At 36.8% G+C, this 19,041-nt stretch overlaps 1 long non-coding RNA gene and 1 pseudogene across 1 annotated transcript; both read left to right on the forward strand.

Annotated features, from left to right (window-relative positions):
• Positions 1-32: 32 nt before the first annotated feature.
• Positions 33-9,349, forward strand: LOC115508929. The gene is made up of 3 exons (XR_003967167.1): positions 33-167; positions 4,545-4,622; positions 8,896-9,349. It is a non-coding gene; the product is annotated as an uncharacterized LOC115508929 (long non-coding RNA).
• Positions 9,350-13,060: 3,711 nt separating this feature from the next.
• Positions 13,061-14,205, forward strand: LOC115508927 (annotated as a pseudogene).
• Positions 14,206-19,041: the final 4,836 nt, after the last annotated feature.

A 19,041-nucleotide genomic window follows, 5' to 3' on the forward strand; every position in this document is an offset into this window, starting at 1 on the left:
TAGAGACGGGATAGAAGAGTAACGGGAGCGGCGCGCGGAATGCTGGGATAGTGGAAGTCCGCCCAGCGCTACCTGCGGGTTTAGCAGTCCGTCAGGGTTAGAGGCGGATTATTTTGAGCATTTACCGTTTTATCTGGACTCTCTGAATTGACAAATTTGGCGTCCGGGTAGGTTTTCCTCACTGGAAGAGAGACTCGTGTTAAAAAATTAAACACCTTTACTTAGTTCACGTCTGAGGGATAAAGTGGCCGCTAAAATTCCTGAAGGGCCTAAAGGTCAGGCCCTTAATATGGATTAGCTCCATCCTTAAACCAATTCCCTAAGCGGTTTGATATTAAATATTTCCAGTCATAGAAAATTCAGGTTCAGAAAGAAATAGGCAAAATCAGTAAGGCAGTGCTAGACAATCCAAATACAGGTTTGTTTACCTGACTTTAATCTCCACAAACTTTTACATTACTCAGTGACTCCATCTTATAATTACGCAGTGAATACTGTGTTTAACAGTGTGTTTCTCTGTGTGTAATAACTAGTTTACAGGTTATTATAACATAATACTATGTAAAATTCGATACATGTAGCATTTTATGGTGTTCAAAATGTATCATTTTGAATTTTTCAAATATTAAAAACTTTTTAATGTAGCTGTGAACTATATAGATCTGTTACATGGGTATGTAATATTCTAGGTGGACATTATGTAATATAACATGTAATTGAGTGTTATAAATTTTGATACAATGTTTGTATATTTAAATCCTATTCCTTCATTCAACAACAATAGTTTATGTCATGCACCAGGCATTATACTGGAAATCAAAGATGTATAGACAAAGTCCTTACCCTCCAGGAGTTCAGAGACATGTAAACAGATAAATCACAGTGGAACATAGCAATACATTTGAATGTCTACCTGAAAAGGAAATTATCTGAGAAATGAACAGAGTGTATGGGTGTACAGATCAACTAAATATAGCACAAATTTGGACTAGAATTTGGGATCCTACAATTAGATATAAATTAAAGGAAAAATAAGATGAGTATTATAATACTATTTTGATTTCTATTCATTACTAAAAACATCAGCAGTCCTCAAGTTCAAAGTGTATGTAATTTGACATATTATATAAATCAATGCCATAAGAAGAGAAAGAAGAGAAAAGATGAGGAAAATCTAAAATTGGAAGTAAATTGGAAGTAAACTAAAACTGTAAGTAAATGTAGACAGTGGAAATGTAGAAAGAATGTAGTATATTTCTTCTTACTAAAATCCATACTGGGACGCCTGGGTGGCTCAGCCGGTTAAGCATTCGATTCTTGATACTGGCTCAGGTCATGATCTCACAGTTCATGGCTTTGAGCCCTGGGTCAGGCTCTGCTGACAGCATGCAGCCTGCTTGGGATTCTCTCTCTCTCTCTCTCTCTCTCTCTCTGCTCCTCCCCTGCTCGCTCACTCTCTCTCTCTCTCTCTCTCTCTCTCTCTCTGCCTCCATCTCTCTCTCTCTCTCTCTCAAAAATAAATAAATGAAATGAAATAAAATAAAATCCATACGTATGGCAGCATTTGCTAACCTTGATGAGCTATCTTAGAATTTCACACTCTCATGCCTTCTATCATATATATATTACATATGCCACTGGGAACAACATACCAAGGTAAAGCTTTGGGCAGGCAGTTTGATTTAGGCAGCAAGGAATAAAAAACAAATCACAGGTCTGAGATTGCCATTTTTGTGCAGAGATAAAAGATTTGCCTTAGGACATATTCATAGAGACAAAGATTAACAGCTACCTGGAGATGGGGAAGGGCGGAATTTGGGACAAACTGCTAATAGATATAGGGTTTGTGGGGTAATAAAATATTCTGAAACTAGATAGTGATGATGGTTGCAAAAACATAGTGAATGTACTAAAAACTACTGAGTGTACACTTCAAAATGATAAAGTTTATGGTATGTGAAGTATATCTGAATTTTTGTAAATGTTATTAAAAATTTGGGGGCGCCTGGGTGGCGCAGTCGGTTAAGCGTCCGACTTCAGCCAGGTCACGATCTCGCGCTCCGTGAGTTCGAGCCCCGCGTCAGGCTCTGGGCTGATGGCTCAGAGCCTGGAGCCTGTTTCCGATTCTGTGTCTCCCTCTCTCTCTGCCCCTCCCCCGTTCATGCTCTGTCTCTCTCTGTCCCAAAAATAAATAAACGTTGAAAAAAAAATTAAAAAAAAAAAATTTGGCCAAGAAGTCAGGGGTCCCAAATTCTAACTCCTGTGTGTATTATTTAATTTATTTGATATATAATTGATGTTTGTATGAATTCTTAGAAAAAAAATCAATAGCAATATAGTGATTTCCCCCCTAAAACTGAATATATTTAATGTAAAGGAATAATTTACAAATAACAATTTTATGTTAAATTTTCAATTTTTGATCTGTTAAGTCCAGAATGTTGGAACCACTGAAAAAACTTATTTTAATCACGTGGCACATTCCACAGTGAGCTACTTCTCATTTAAATGGTCATGGCACATGGAAAAACTCTGGAAAATGATAGCTATTAAAGTGTAAGAGACATTATTGCTTTGCTAACTTAAGTGCATAAGAATACATATTTGATGAACCAGCATATAAATCTAGGCTCATTTCCTACTAAATAGGGGGTTTAGGCAAATTGCTTATTTTCTCCAAAATATATTTTAGTGATTTGAAGAGATAACAAAGATTAAATGACTGTATCTATCTCTATGTAGATATACATGTACATTATAGATATATATAATGGGCATGGCACAATACCTGGCATGTGATAATTGATAAATACATATTAGCTCTTATTAAATAAGGGACTTCAATTTTAAATATCTCAGACCCTCTATACCAACCATAAAAGTCTTTAAATGTGGGTTCTGTTTCCTTCCCTTCCTTCCAAGGAAGAAGTCAGTTCCTCCACAAGTTAACAATAGCTAACATGTATTTAGTGTTTACTTTGTATCAGTCACCGTGCCAAGCCTTTTCTGTGTATTAAGTGAGTACAAATGAAATACATTTAATACTTGAGGGAACTGAGGCACAGAGAGGTTGTAATATGGCCAAAGTCACAGTGGTAAGAAGTGACGGAGCTATTGTATTCTAAGGGCTTTTTATTTTATTTTTTAATATAATTTACTGTCAAATTGGCTAACATATAGTGTGTAAAGTGTGCTCTTGGTTTTTGGGGTAGATTCCTATAGTTCATCGCTTACATGCAACACCCAGTGCTCATCCCACCAAGTGCCCTCCTCAAGGCCCATCACCCATTTTCCCCTCTCTCCCACCTTCCCCCATTAATCCTTAGTTTGTTCTCTGTGTTTAAGAGTCTCTTATAGTTTGCCTCCCTCCCTCCTTGCTTGTAACTTTTTTTTTTTCTCCTTCTCTTCCCCCATGGTCTTCTGTTAAGTTTCTCAAGATCCACATATGAGTGAAAACATATTATTGATAGCTGTCCTTCTCTGACTTATTTCACTCAGCGTAATACCTTCCAGTTCCATCCACATTGCTGCAAATGCATGATTTCATTCTTATTGCCAAGTAGTATTCCATTGTATATATATACCACGTCTTCTTTATCCATTCATCAGTTGGTGGACATTTAGGCTTTTTCCATAATTTGGCTATTGTTGAAAGCGCTGCTGTAAACATTGGGGTACACGTGCCCCTATGAATCAACACTCCTGTATCCTTTGGATAAATTCCTAGTAGTGCTATTGCTGGGTCATAGGGTAGTTCTATTTTTAATTTTTTGAGGAACCTCCACACGTTTTCCAGAGTGGCTGCACCACTTTGCATTCCCACCAACAGTTTGCATTTGTTTCTCCACATCCTCGCCAGCATCAGTTGTTCCCCGAGTTGTTAATTTTAGCCACCCTCACTGGTGTAAGGTGGTATCTCAGTGTGGTTTTGATTTGTATTTCCTAAGGGCTTTTAAAAGGATAAGAAAAGAAGCATCTCAGTGTGTAGAGAGGCAGACAGTTGACACAGGAACCCCTGGAATCATTTCTACACTGCTGAACATACACATATATAGGAAAATAACAAAGATGTAAATGTAGACAGAAGTGCAGAAGGCAAAGAGGTAGAATGAAGAAGAAAATAAAATCTTAATATTGACTTAGCTGTGTATGGCTAGGAAACCCTCCACAATGTGAGAGAGAAGCATTGTTTATAGTCAAAACTATGCCTTTACATATCGTATCTGTAATTGGTTGATTATATTTAACTTCAGAAGAAATCAAGCTAGCAGCAGATTTTTTAGTAGATGATTCCATTTGTCTCTGGCAAATCTTCCCCCCCTCCTTAAGTTTCATTTGGGATGTACATAGTTTTAGTTGTACCACAAATACCTGAATCCTTAAGTTTGCTATAGAGTGACCATTTAGTTAATGAGGCAGAATGGATTCTGCAAGATTGACCTTTCTGTATCTGTCTCTATCCAGGAAGAAATGGTGAGTGACTGCTAAGTGAGTGATAGCTGGAGGAAGGAATGATTTCAAATGCACCTTCATTTTTTCTTCAGGGGGTCACAGCTAATTAGCCAGCCATGAAGACTGAAGAGGCACGTCTACAGATCAAGTTTGTAAGACATCCTTTCAGGGTATGTAAAAAGCTTTGGTTCTAGAGTCACTGTACCTGACTCACACTCTGTTACTTACCAGCTGAGGGGCCCTAGAAAATTACTTTCCCTCTTGGACCTCAATTTTTTAGATTTGAAATGGGAGGAATAATTACTTTCCCTGTGAGGTTGTTACAAGGATTAAATGAACTATTTCATGTAAAACACTCAGAAGGCATGTGGTAAATAGGCAGTAAATAGTAATAGTTTGAAGTAGAAAAGAGAATGATAATGCTGATTTCTGCCCTCTAGCAATGCATAAAACTCCTCAAGAGTTTATTTCCAACAGCATCCATGCTTGTCATCAAGAAGTACTGAACTTTTCCTATGTCTTATCTATCTTTTTATCTGCCCTTTCTAACATCCAGAACACAACTATTTGTTTCAGCTTTTCTGTGTCTCCGAGGGACAGGTCCTAGATGAAATTAAATCTGTAAAGCACACTTTTAGGACCCTTCTCTACACACCAGGTCACAACATTTAGACAACTATCAACACCATCAACAGAGTTTACATAAATTTGTGGTAAATGTAAGTGTAACTCTGTTAGGAGAAAATTTGAAAGGGTGGGGTAAACTAAACCATATGTAATTTTCAGCAATGGAAATAAAGCAGGGGAAATGTAGAAAGGATGAGATTTAGAAAGTCTTTGGGATATAGTTTATAGAACATCTCTTATTTCATATAAATCTATAGCTCCATGTTCACATTTTCATTCTTTCTGGACTTTTAAATTTTATTCACTTTCCCCTGAAACAGATCTTTAAGGTCTTTAAGAAAAGTGAACTATAATTATGAAGTCAGACTCTGAACATGTGCAGCTAGCTCTATACCCTGCTGTGATCTATTTTTTTTTAAAAATTGTGGTAAGAGCACTTAATATATCTACCCTTTTACATTTTTATTATTTATTTTTGAGAGAGACAGAGTCAGAGTGTGAGTGGGGGAGGGGCAGGGAGAGAGCGAGAGACAGAATCCAAAGCAGGTTCCAGGCTTTGAGCTGTCAGCACAGAGCCTGACATAGGGCTTGAACCCACAAACCGTGAGATCCTGACCTGAGCCAAAGTCAAATGCTTAACAGAGCCACCCAGGTACCCCTACCCTCGTACATTTTTGAACACATAATACATTACTGTTAACTATAGGCATGATGCTATACAGAGGATCTCTAGAACTTACTCATTTTGTATAACTGAACTTTATAGCCATTTAGCAGCAATTCCCCCATTGCCTTCTCCTCCCAGCCCCTGGAAATCACCTTTCTATTTTCTGTTTTTACGAGTTTGACTATTTTATATACCTCATGTAAGTGGAATCATGTAAGGGCAATATTTGTCCTTCTGTGAGTGTCTTATTTTATTATTATAATGTCCTCCAGGTTCATCCATGTTGTTTAATATGTCAGAATTTCTTTCTTTTTTTAAGGCTGAGTAATATTCTATCCATTTATCTGTCAATGGGAATTTAGGTTGTTTCTGTATATTGGCTGTTGTGAATAATGCCGTAGAGTAAACATGGGAATCCAGATATCATTTTGAGATACTGATTTCAGTTCTTTTGAATAAATTCCCAGAATTGGGATTGCTGGTTCATATAGTAGTTCTACTTGTAATTTTTGGGAAATCTTCATACTGTGTTCTATAGTGGCTACACCATTTTACGTTCCCAAAAACAGTATGTAAGGGTTACGGTTTCTCCATATCCTTGCCAATATATGTTGTTGTTATTATTATTATTATTATTATTATTATTATTACTATTATTATAGCCATCCTGACAGATGTGAGGCGATATCTCATTGTGGGTTTTTTTGTTTGTTTGTTTTGTTTTGTTTTGTTTTTTGCATTTCCTTGATGATTCAGGATGTTGAGTATCTTTTCAGATACCTATTAGTTATTTGTATGTTTTCTTTGGAGAAATGTCTATTGAAATTCTTTGCCCATTTTTTAATTGGGTTGTTTGTTTGTTTGTTTGCTATTGAATTGTAGGAGTTCCATATGTATTTTGGAGATTAACCCTTTATTACCTTTATTAGTTACATTATAGTTTGCACATATTTTCTCCCATTCTGTAAGTTGCCTTTTCAGTTGATTGTTTATTTCCCTGTGCAGAATTTTTTAGTTTAATTTAGTCCCACTAGTTTATTTTTGCTTTTGTTGCTTGTGCTTTTGGTATCATGTCCAAGAAATTAGTGCCTAGACTAATGTCTTGAAGCTCTTCCCTGTGTTTTCTCCTAGGAGTTTTACAACTTCAGGTCTTACATTTCAATATTCCATTTACTTTGAGTTGATTTTTGCACATGATATATGTTTAATGGTTTGATTTGTGGGGAGTGGGTAAAAACAAAATGAAATATAAGAACATTTCCTTTTAAAAAGATAAAATTTGAAAATATGTCATTTGTGAAATAAAGGGATATTTTTTCATTCTCTTTTCTCAAAATTACTTAACGTTGTTTATGGATTTTATTCTAAACCTACATGATGGACAGATGCCACATGCAGACACAGTCCCTCCCCTCTCAGAGTTTATATCCTAGTAGCTTCCATCAGTCCAACTGGAATAAAGCAAAAATTTGTTTGGAGCAAATATTTGAGACTAGCTGTGTTTCTAAACTTTAATGTGCATTCAGACCACTGATGACCTTATTAAAATGCAGCTTTTGAATCAGTTAGTCTACCTAGGGCCTGAAATTCTACATCTTTAAAACAATTATTTTAAGTTTTATTTATGTATTTATTTTGAGAGGGAGGGAGAGAGAGAGAGAGAGAGAGAGGGCACATGAGCAGAGAGAGGGAGAGAGAGAATCCCAAGCAGGCTCCACACTGTCAGGGCAGAGCCTGAGGCAGGGCTCAAACTCATAAACCGTGAGATCATGACCTGAGCCAAAATCAAGAGTTGGATGCTTAACTGACTGAGCCACCCAGGTGCCCCTGAAATTCTACATTTTTAACAAGCTTTCAGATTGCTGTTCTGGACACTAAGTTTTAAGAAGCAAGGGTTAGATGAAATGGAAGAGAAAATATCCGAGTTTCTGAACATTGATCCAGCTAAAAACATTGCATGACTAGTCTATAACTTGTGGCTCCTTTAACAGTGTAAGGGAGAAAAGACTTTCACTCTTCTACTAGGTTCAATAGCTGAGTCTATAAAATGAATTGACAACAGGTAGATTAACAGGAGAAATGGTAATTTATTAATTTTTAATATTATGTTTATTAGGACATCACAGAGGGAAAAAAAGTGAAAACTCAAAAAAGTGGTGAGATTTGAGAACTTATATGCCATCTTTAACAGAGGAAGGAGACAATATAGGCAACTTGGGGGACAGTAAATTATTTTTAGGGAAAATGAATGGGCAGTTAGAAGAATAGATGGGAGATATAATAGTTTGTGACAAAGTTTGTCTGGCTGTGGTGTTGACTTCTGGTCTCCTCCCAATGGTAGGAGTCAATCCCAGGGAGGGAATTTATGACAATTGAATTACTTTTGAAGGCTCTTTTTTTATGAAGCTGAGGGAAGTTCAGAGAAAGCTTCTCCCTGCATTTGTTGTTTTTCAAGTGCCTTCACCTCAAAATAATCACTATACCAAAGTGTCATGTTTTGGGGTAGCATATCCAGAACTCCTTCAACAGCCATACTAAATTAAAATGCTTGCTTCTTACTATTGGAACTTTACCTCTGAAATTTTCTTGCTCCTTAAACATTAGGAAGCTTATCTCTTAGAGGGATATATATCTGTGAGCAACTCACACATCTTTATTAATATTATTATCTATACTCAATGATTGGTTCTGGACTTTGGAAAGAATTACAATCCCAATAAAAGAAGATTTCTTGGTTCTTTTAACATGACAAAATATCTAGATCTCATTGTAGAGCAATTAATAATGAATAAAGAAGTGGTTATATAAAATCCAAATACTAATAATGGTAAGTACTTAATCTACCCAAAGGAAAAGCCCAGCCAAAATACTCATCTTGCACCAAAATACATGTTCAAAAATCGATATTTGCATGCCGAAGTCTTGTTTGAAAAGGCGATTATGGTCTCACAAGTAAATCATAAGAATTTTAAAAATTTTGTAAATGCTGTATTTATATGACAGACAAGAACCACTCTGAAGGAATCATTATGGTTTGGGAAATGATATGCAATTTCAAAATCATCTAAATCATTTCAATTGCCTGTATTTACATTTATATAATGGGTATTTATAATGGTGATTATTTTAGAACTTACCTTGTTTTCCAGGATCTCACATTGGTTTCTATGGGAACAAGAATGGCTCTGAAGAGGAGCATTTTAAGAACTCTTTTCACATTCAGTGACTGCTAACTGAACTGCAAATTCTGTTTGTTAACGGTTTTTAACTCTTAAATTTTAACACAGAAATAAAAGTTGGGCATTCTAGCTTCATAAATCATTTTAAATAATAAAAACTATTTTTATGAAACATCTGGCACATTGAAACATTAGAAAATAAAATAACTAGCTTTAGGAGCTAATAATTTGTTCACTTTATTAAATTCATTAGTGATTAATCCATATTGGCCTTGTGCTTTCTCTTATGTAAAGAAAACATATCTGATATATTGTTTCAATACATTTTCTCTGCTATTGATGTGTGTATATATGCTTTCTTACTTTTGTAAAAATTCCTTTAAAAAGCAGTATAAAATGTTATGCATTTAAAGTTTTCCTCTGCCAGTGCCTCACCCATCCTGTGCTATTATTTCTCCTAGTACCATGTTATACCTTTACCTTGTTTTCACACCAGCTGGAACTTATTTTTAGTGTTTTTTGAAACAAGCTCATAAGTCTTCAAGTTTCATTTTTTCTTTTTCTTGGAATAGATTTTTAGATCATAAAAAGCCCAATGTGTAACTTATGTTACATTTGTGCAGTTTACTATATTTAATATTTCCTTACATTTCATGTTTTCCCATAAACTTTATTTTTTTAATTCCCTGGAGAAATGATATTTCAGTATATTTTTATTTAATTCCCTCTCAAAGTAATTAAAACCCACTAAAAATAAGAGAAGCCTATTTCAGAAAAGAGTGCTAAAACTAAATTTTTGTTATGCCCAAACTATAAAAGATGCCGGTTGAAAGCACATGGCATCTTATAACCAGCTTATGTAATAGCTACTCCAGTTATTGGTGACATATAATCTGCGTCTTAAATCCAAAAAGTGCAGGTTGATGGCAGAGTGCCAGACAAAGTGGAATAAGTGAGATTGTTTTTTTCCTTCTTGGACTGGTGGTTTTCTGCTGTCAACAGTGTTGCCCTGGCCGTGGTCAGGATTGCTAGAGACTAGTGACAGTTTGAGCAGTGAAGCAACTGGCATTGTGTGACCAAGAGACTATCCTATAAGATGCTGACTTGGTGTAAACTCCAAGAGATGTATTTTTCTTTCATAAACATATTTTTCATTCAGATTTGATTTTATGAAATAAATTAGGGATTATTACACTTCAAAAAAAGTGAAGATAAATAAATGGGAAACATGTAACCAAATATTTTGGGGAAATGATTAATTGGCTCTTTTTTCTAAAAGTTGATTTTCTTTTTTTTTTTTTTTTTTTCAACGTTTATTTATTTTTGGGACAGAGAGAGACAGAGCATGAATGGGGGAGGGGCAGAGAGAGAGGGAGATACAGAATCGGAAACAGGCTCCAGGCTCTGAGCCATCAGCCCAGAGCCCGACGGGGGCTCGAACTCACGGAGCGCGAGATCGTGACCTGGCTGAAGTCGGACGCTTAACCGACTGCGCCACCCAGGCGCCCCAAAAGTTGATTTTCAAGTGAAGCAGAAAACAAGCTGAAAGGTAAAAGCAAGTACTATGTTAATCTTCATAAGAGAAATATTTATAAAGTATACGAATCTGAAAGTGAGGACAATGATGGTTAGGGCTACTAAAAGTAGGGTCCATGAACCATTGCCCATTTGGGAAAAGATAAATATAAAAACTGACTCTTCCTATTTCATCGAACCCTGTGATTTTGTATTTTGAAAAAATCAGTCCATGGCATTTGAAAATTTTTGAAAGCTGCCCTTTACTACAATTAGTTTGAGCTGCATTGATCTAGCATAAATTACTATAAACCAGAAAAAAAGAGTGCCATTTGAACTTCATAGTATTGACAATAATTTATTCCATGTGATTCTGAAAGCTAGGAAGTGAAAGGTTTTTATCTCTGAAAGATCTCTCTTTAGCCCTAATGTAACATCTTTATTTTCATAAGATTACAGCAAAGCAGGCTGAAGCCAATATTCTCTCCTTTTGCAGATGGAAAAACAAAAGTACAAAGAGCTTAAGTGAGATGTCTGATATTACACAATTATCATCAAAATTTTAAAGTCAAGGGAAGAGCATTGCATAGAACTTGTTTAATAGTCTGATGAATAAAATAAAAACACCCTAGGTTGATTATGGCAGCAAATTGAATATATTTGCAATTCCTTATGGTAGATGGCAGTGCTTTGTCTTAAGGTTTCAGAAGGAAAAGCATTATGTTACAGTCATTCAATGGATGACTAGTAAAACTACACATACTAAATAAAAAGGTAAGGAGTTTGAAAGAATTCACTAAGCAAAACCAAAATTGAAGAGAATGAAGGTAGGAATGCATGCATAGTTGGCTAAAGAACTGATATAGCAGAAATATAAGTCCACACTTCTTTGAAAGATATAAAATCCCACAAGGGAAAAGGCTTGACATCTCGGACACATAGAAATAAAATGAAAATAGAAAGGGAGAGTTTAGACATACACTAGGAATTTTTGTTAGTTGTTGAGAGTATTAGGTTAGTTGAGTGGGTGCCCAAAGGAATCTCTGAGGACATTTAAAACCTCATTGAACAAAGCCGTGGACATTGTATTGTGCAGAGCAAGACTTCAATGGCAAGGGGGATGGACTGGATCAACCATGAGGTCTTTTTCAGCTCTAATTTCTAGTATTCCATAGCTCTGTGAAGAATAGTTGCTAAATTGCTTGATCAACCCAGAGAAACAAAACTCAACACAAGAATAAAACTCCAGACAAAACAATAAAGTTAGCCAAAATTGAAACACGCCCCTCCAAAAAGAAAAACAAAAACCCTAAATCTTGCATCATACACCAAAGACGACAAATTCAGGCTCCTGGCAACCTGCCCAGAGAAATGAATTCCAGAGACAGGACCCTTCAGGGAGCAAGCCCAACTAGAAGGCTGGGAGAGTTCAGCTTCACAGTTAGGCTTGCAAAACCTTCCAGCTGATCTTAATACTAGAGCAGGCTAAAAAAGTGAAAAGGAAAAGAAATCTGTTAAAGAATCTGGTCTATGAGTGAACTATTCATTCAACAAAGATTTGTGGAGTGCCTGCTGTAAGCCAACCACTACTCTAGGGTAGGGTACATCAGTGAACAAAACAGACAAGATCTCTGTTCTTGTGAAACTTACATTCTAGCACAATGAACAATAAACAACACAGGATGGTGTATCATAAGGAGTAATGAGTGCTAAGTGGGGTAAAAAGATGAGGGACAGGGGGTGGAATCCCAGCAGGTGACTGTATTTAATAATGCAACTGGGGTAGAACTCATGGAGGAGAGACATCTGAGCAAGACTGGAAGTGAAAGGAGGTAGCCAGGTGAATTTGGGGGGAAGAACATTAAGTATAGGAGGAAAGTCAGAGCAAACCTGGTGTGTCTGAGGAACGGGAAGGAGGCTAGTGTGGCTGGAGGGGAGTGAGCATAAAGAAAACCATAGAGTGAGTCAAGGAAGCCTAGGTTGTTAACAGGACCTTGTCTTTTACTCCATCTGAGTTAACCACCCACAATATCTTGCTTCTAGGATTCTAGGAACTCAGTAAGAAACTAATTCATTCCAGGTATCAAATTTCCTAGGAAACCATTCCACCCATATATCAATAGTGTTTCTTCAGGTTACTTAAGTCTGTAAGTTTTACTAATGTCAGCATTATCCAGGGATGTGGGCCCTTAATGTAAAAGTATGTCCTATAATTACTGCTACTGAGAATGAGGAAGACTCATCAATATTGAAACTCTGGATATTTGCTTCCATTTATTCTTAGACCAGCAATAAAAAAATCCAAACAAAATTGCATTTGTGATCTTTGTACGATATTTGCACATATATGAACTATGTCTTCTGTCACAGAAAATAAACCCTTAATATTGGCAATTCTGTTACAGGCTCATGTTCTTGAAATCTAATCTTTACTAGGGACTTGATAAATATTTAAACATAAGGAAAAGCATAAATCAATTTAGAAGACAAAAAGTGGATTTTGCTTTTGAGAAGTAAAGACAATATGAAAGGAATTACTAGATGTTTTCAGATATTTGAAAAAAATTGTAATAAAATTAAAAGTTAAGTTAGAAAATCACTCTCAATGTTCATTCATTAATTGAAAAAAGTGTGCTGAGTGCCTGCAATGTGCCTAGCAAGTTTTCTAGATTCTATGGATATAAGAATGAACAAGAACAAACAATACGCAAAGGCCTGCAGTCTACTATGTTATTCCAGTAAGATTCTCCTCAAGGAGGACAAGGAGTGGATCCCCATTACCAAGCTGGGCTACCTGGTCAAGGACATGAAGATCAATTCCCTGGAGGAAATCTCTGTCTTCTCCCTGCCCATCAATCATTGACTTTTTCCTGGGGGCATCCCTCAAGGATGAGGTATTGAAGATTATACCTGTGCAAAAGCAGACCCATGCTGGCCAGCCGATCAGGTTCAGGGCATTTGTTGCTATCAGAGATTACAATGGACACATCGGTCTGGGTGTTAACTGCTCCAAGGAGGTAGCCACTGCCATCTGTGGGGCCATCATCGTGGCCAAGCTTTTCCATTGTCCTTGTGCAAGGAGGCTACTCAGGGAACAAGATCAGCAAGCCCCACACTGTCCCATGACCACTGTGGGTCTCTGCTGGTGTGCCTCATCCTTGCCCCCCGAGGCACTGGCATTGTCTCAGCCCCTGTGCCAAAGAAGCTACTGATGATGGCCGGTATGGACAACTGCTATACCTCAGCTAGGGGCTGCACTGCCTGGGCAACCTTGCCAAGGCCACTTTTGATGCCATTTCCAAGACCTACCCCTGACCTCTGGAAAGAGACTGTGTTCACCAAGTCTCCTTATGAGGAATTTACTGACCATCTTGTAAAGATCCACACCAGAGTCTCCATGCAGAGGACCCAGACTTCAGCTGTAAGAAAAATAAAGTGAATTAAAGCTTAAAAAAAAATCTCCTCAGGCAGTTCACCAGATAATTCCTGTGTAATAATATGCAATTGAGGACATGGATTCAAAGCTCATCTGCAACCCAACATCACCTTTTAAGATGGAATATGTTAGTAAAGGATGCTCTGTGCTTGTCCCCACCTCATCATTCCACTCTTTGAATATCCTCAAAGACTACATGCTGAATTTTTTTTAGGAACTTTAGGTAAGGAAAAGAGCATAGCATTTGAGTAAGAGCTGTGTTGTCCAGTACACCAGCCACCAGCCACAGGTAACTACTGAGCAACTGAAATGTGGCTAGTTCAGATTGAGACGTGCTCTAAGTATAAAACACACTGGATTTTGATGGCTCAGTTTCAAAAAGAAAGTGTAAGCTATCCAAAAACTTTGTGTTGAGTACATATTGAAATGCTAATATTTTTAACACATTGAGTTAAATAAAATATGTTATTAGTTTATCATTTCTTTTTACTTTTTTTATGTGGCTACTAGAAAACTTATATCTGTGACTCAGTTTCCCCAAGTGAGGGGATCTACATTTGTTTCCTATATCAGCTCAGTACTGTTACATAACAGAAGCTGATTCTTATTGAGTACTCAGCTCATTGAGTGGCAAACTCTCTTCCAAGCAAGTTACTTGTGTTTAAACATTTATCCTCATAATAACCCTGTGAAGAACGATTTCTCTGGATGAATAATTTGAGGCACTGAAAGGTCAAGAAACTTGCCAAAGGCTATACATCTAGTGACCAGGAGAGCAATATGGCTTTAAAGCTATAACTAACCCAGTGACTCTCAATCCTGAGTGTCATCAGAATTACCTGCAGAGCTTGTTAAAACGCAGATTGCTGAGCTCCTCCTCCGAAAGTTCTGACTCGTTTGACCTGGGGAGTAACCTGAGAATGTGCATTGCTAACAAGCTTCCAGGTGATTTTGATGCTGCTGATTGGCAAACCACATTTTGAGAACCATTAGTCTAATAAAGTCCTCAGCATTTTTGAACCATTGTTTCTTTACCTTAAAGTGTGGATATTTCATATACCTACCTCACAAACCATGAAATTCACCATTTTAAAGGGTGCAACTCCAGGGTTTTGGTATATTCAGTTTTGCAACTATCATTGCTATCCAGTTCCAAAATGTTTCCATCACTCCAAAAAGAAACCCAATATCCATTAGCAGTCTCCATTACCCCTTCCCCGAGGTCCTGGTAACCACTAATCACCTTCTTTATGGATTTGCCTATTATGGACATTTCATGCAAATTGAAAATATAGTATGTGGTCTTTTGTGTCTGGCTTCTTTCACTTAGCATAAGGTTTTCAAGGTTCATCCATGTTATAACATGTATGGATACTTAATTCCATTTTATGGTCAAATAATATAAAATTATATGGGCATACCACATTTTGTTTATACATTTATCAGTTGATGCACATTTTGGTTGTTTCCACTTTTTGGTTATTTATGAACTTGTGTGGATTTGTTTTCATTTTTTCATGGGATATAACTGGGAATGAGTTCAGTAGGAGTGGAATTGCTGACTCCTATAGTGTCTCTATATTTAACATTTTGAAGAACTATCAAACTATTTCCAAAGCATTGTACCATTTTACATTACCATTGGCAATGTATGAGGGCTCCAGTTTTTCCATAACCTTGACAACACTTGTCATTGTCTGTCATTTTGATTATAGCCATCCCAATGGGTGGGAAGTAGTGTCTCATTAGGGTTTTGATTTGCATTGCTGTATGACTAATGATGTTTAGTTTTTCAAGTGCTATTGGACATTTATATATCTTCTTTGGAGAAATGCCTATCCAAATCTTTGCCCATGTTTAAATTGGGTTGTCTTTTTATTGTTGAGGTATAAGAATTCTTTATGTATTCTGGGTACAAGTCCCTTATTGGATATATGACTTGCAATTTCTCCCATTCTGTGGGTTGCCTTTTCACTTTCTCAACAGTGTCCATTGAAGCAAAAAGCTTTTAATCTTGTAATTTATATATTTTAAACTGTATATATTTAAGTGTACAATATGATGATTTGGTATACATATAGACTGTGAAATGATTACTGCAATTAAGCTAATTGACATATCATCTCACATAGTTACAATTAAAAAGTTTTTAAGCTTGGGGTGCCTGGGCAGCTCAGTCCATTAAGCATCTGACTGTTGGTTTCGGCTCAGGTCATGATCTCATGGTTTCTTGATTTCCAGCCCGACGTTGAACTCTGTGCTGGTAGTGCAGAGCTTGCTTGGGATTCTCCCTCTCTCCATCTCTCTCTGCCCCTCCCCTATTCACGTTGTCTCTGTCTCTCTCAAATAAATAAACTTAAATTTTTTTTTTGATGAAATCCAATTTATCTGTTTTTCCTTTTATCACTTGTGCTTTTAGGTTATGTCTAGAAACAATTGCATAATCCAAGGTCATGAAGATTCAGGTCAGTAATCCATTTTGAGTTAATTTTTATACATGGTGTGAAATAAGGATCCAATTTTATTCTTTTTCATATCCAGTTATCCCAATCACAGGATCCTTTCAAAATTTAGGTAAAAATACTTCAGAGGCTATATTAATTATAGTGTGTTTATTAATAATAATTACAATACGATTTCCCCACTCTGGGTGCTTCTCTGCTATTCTGTCAAAGATTTGTAAACACTCCTATTTAGAACGAAACAAATGTCCATTGAATTAAAATCTCAAGTCAGTAGGGCGCCTGGGTGGCTCAGTGGCTTGAGTGGCTGACTTTGGCTCAGGTCATGATCTCATGGTTCATGAACCACATCAGGCTCACTGCTGTCAGCACAGAGCCTGCCTTGGATCCTCTGTTCCCCTCTCTCTGCTCCTCCCCTACCACATTCTCTCCTTCAAACATGAATAAACATTTAAAAATAAAACCTCAAGTCAGTAATGACTGAACACAAGATTGGCAATTGTTCAATTACACTCCTTCATTTACTGTTATGTATTAAAGTGCCAAGATCCCTACCATTATGTCAACCTATATTAATTCCCCCATTCACATATATAGGATGAGGAAAAAAGGAATGTATATCCTATATGATTCTCCTTTGTGATTTTATAATACCATTTTTGCTCTTGTTTGTGCTTATGGTACCTAGTCAACTGATGATATAACTACAAATTTGAAATGTGGTGAGTTAATTGTTGTATGCAATTGTAATAATTGGATATACAAAACAGACCAAAATAAGATGAATGCTAGAACATTTTTTTTAAAAAAAGAGAGAAAAAAAGGCAAGCCCTACTGTGGGACTGACAGCAATTAATATACATAGGTACTTTTTTCCCATAAGAAGTCAGCTAAATGGAACGTAGAAGACATTGTTCAAAGGTTGTAAGAGGGTTGCATTGAGGGTGAAGATACAGAAAGTGTGGGTACATATGGCATCCAGAAAGATGGGAATTATAAAGTAAGAATTTGTGGGCATGTCTCTAAACTAAGGGCCCCCAGACTAGTGACAGGAATATTTAGGCTCCTGGGCAGATATAAGTCTGTAGTGCCATAATTGTAAGGGGAAGTTTCCTCAAGCTGTTTCAGCTTAAAAAACGTTCTCTTTGCTTTATTCCCTACCTCCATAGTCATTAGGCCTGTGTCTGTCCTTGGTTCATTTCTGAGGTCAGTATCTAGAGAAAAAAAATTAATGTTCTTAGTGTTATAAATTAATAAAGTTTTCTAGTGACTTTATCGAACATAAGCCTAAACTCTGTCAGATGAAGCTCTGGATCTAAATGAGGAAAAAAACCCTAGACTAGCATTGAGTCCAAGCAACATTGCTGAGTAGAGAGATGATAATGAAATTAGAAACCAAGCCACAGAGCCTTCTGCATTTGTTTCAGAATCACATATATATTCAATAAAATTCTGGTTAGTTACCCTCATGAGTCAAATGATAGAAGTAAAATTTGAAGTCAAGTTCTTCTTTTTGAGTATATTGACTGAATAACTCCTTAGCATTCAAAGAATTTTGGATAGGGATGTAAGTATCTCAGTATGTTTAAGGAGGTGGTAATTCCTTAAATACCCATTCCTGTGAAAATGCCCACTACATTTGGTAACATTTATTTGAAAGTTTCTGAAAAATAAACATTACCCCTAGATAGGAAATATAAGTTTATTTCTCTCAAACTTCACCCTTATGAACAAGAACTGAATACCAATGGGTGTTATCCCACAACTTCAGACTAGGGATTATGACTGGAAGACTTTTATATAATTTATTGTTTTGTTTTTGTTTTGGTTTTGGTTTTACAACTTCCCCCATGCTTACTACATTCTTTCCTTTTCTGGTGTCAGCATTCCTATAGTACTTTGGTCTAAACTTCTAAAGCAGAAATGGTGTGCATGTCCATACTGTTAACAACTAAGTACTAGAGAGTACATGATCCACTCACAGCCAGTCTTGGAGATGAGAAAAAAGAGGAATCTCTAGGGATAGATGCAGTAGGCACAGCAATAAAGAGAAAAGAAATGCAGGCTATGAAATTCAGTCTTACAACTTTAAAGTCATGTGGTGAATTTATGTTCCATAAAATTCTTGTTAGTAACTACCATGAGTCATAAGTCTAATTACATGAGTTCAATGGGCCTACTTGAGGGAATAAAAGGAGCAGTTGGAAATAACCTTAGGTCAGAGACTGGATCCCACAGAAGAGTAGCCTGTCTATCTCCTGTTGGTCCCACCAGGTGAGATTCTCTTGAATTAAGCAATGATAGCATAAACCATAACAACAACAGACACCACAGAAGTGGTGACCATACCCCACTCTAGCTACCTAGATTCTGGTATAGACCTAATCATGTCTCCTTTCAAAACCTGCAGTTGCCTTTGCTGTCTTGTGACTTCCTTTGATTACATGTGAGGTTGTTTCTACACTCACACCTGTGACTGAATTGAATGGCTGATTGCCTCACTCCAGTTCACATTACCTGACTAGATCAAGCAATGGTGTGTCAACTCCAAGGGCTCAGGGATGGTGAGCAGAGCAAAGCAAGCACAGATATGAAAACCAGCACATAGGGTCTTATGAAAAGCATGAATTTTTAGGATATTAGAGAAGCAAGCTATAGTTAGCTTACTTCTGAATTCTGGGGCTGATTCCAAGCAAAGCAAAA

The sequence above is a fragment of the Lynx canadensis genome, chromosome A2 (assembly GCF_007474595.2).
Source record: "Lynx canadensis isolate LIC74 chromosome A2, mLynCan4.pri.v2, whole genome shotgun sequence".
NCBI classification, from domain to species: Eukaryota; Metazoa; Chordata; class Mammalia; order Carnivora; family Felidae; genus Lynx; species Lynx canadensis.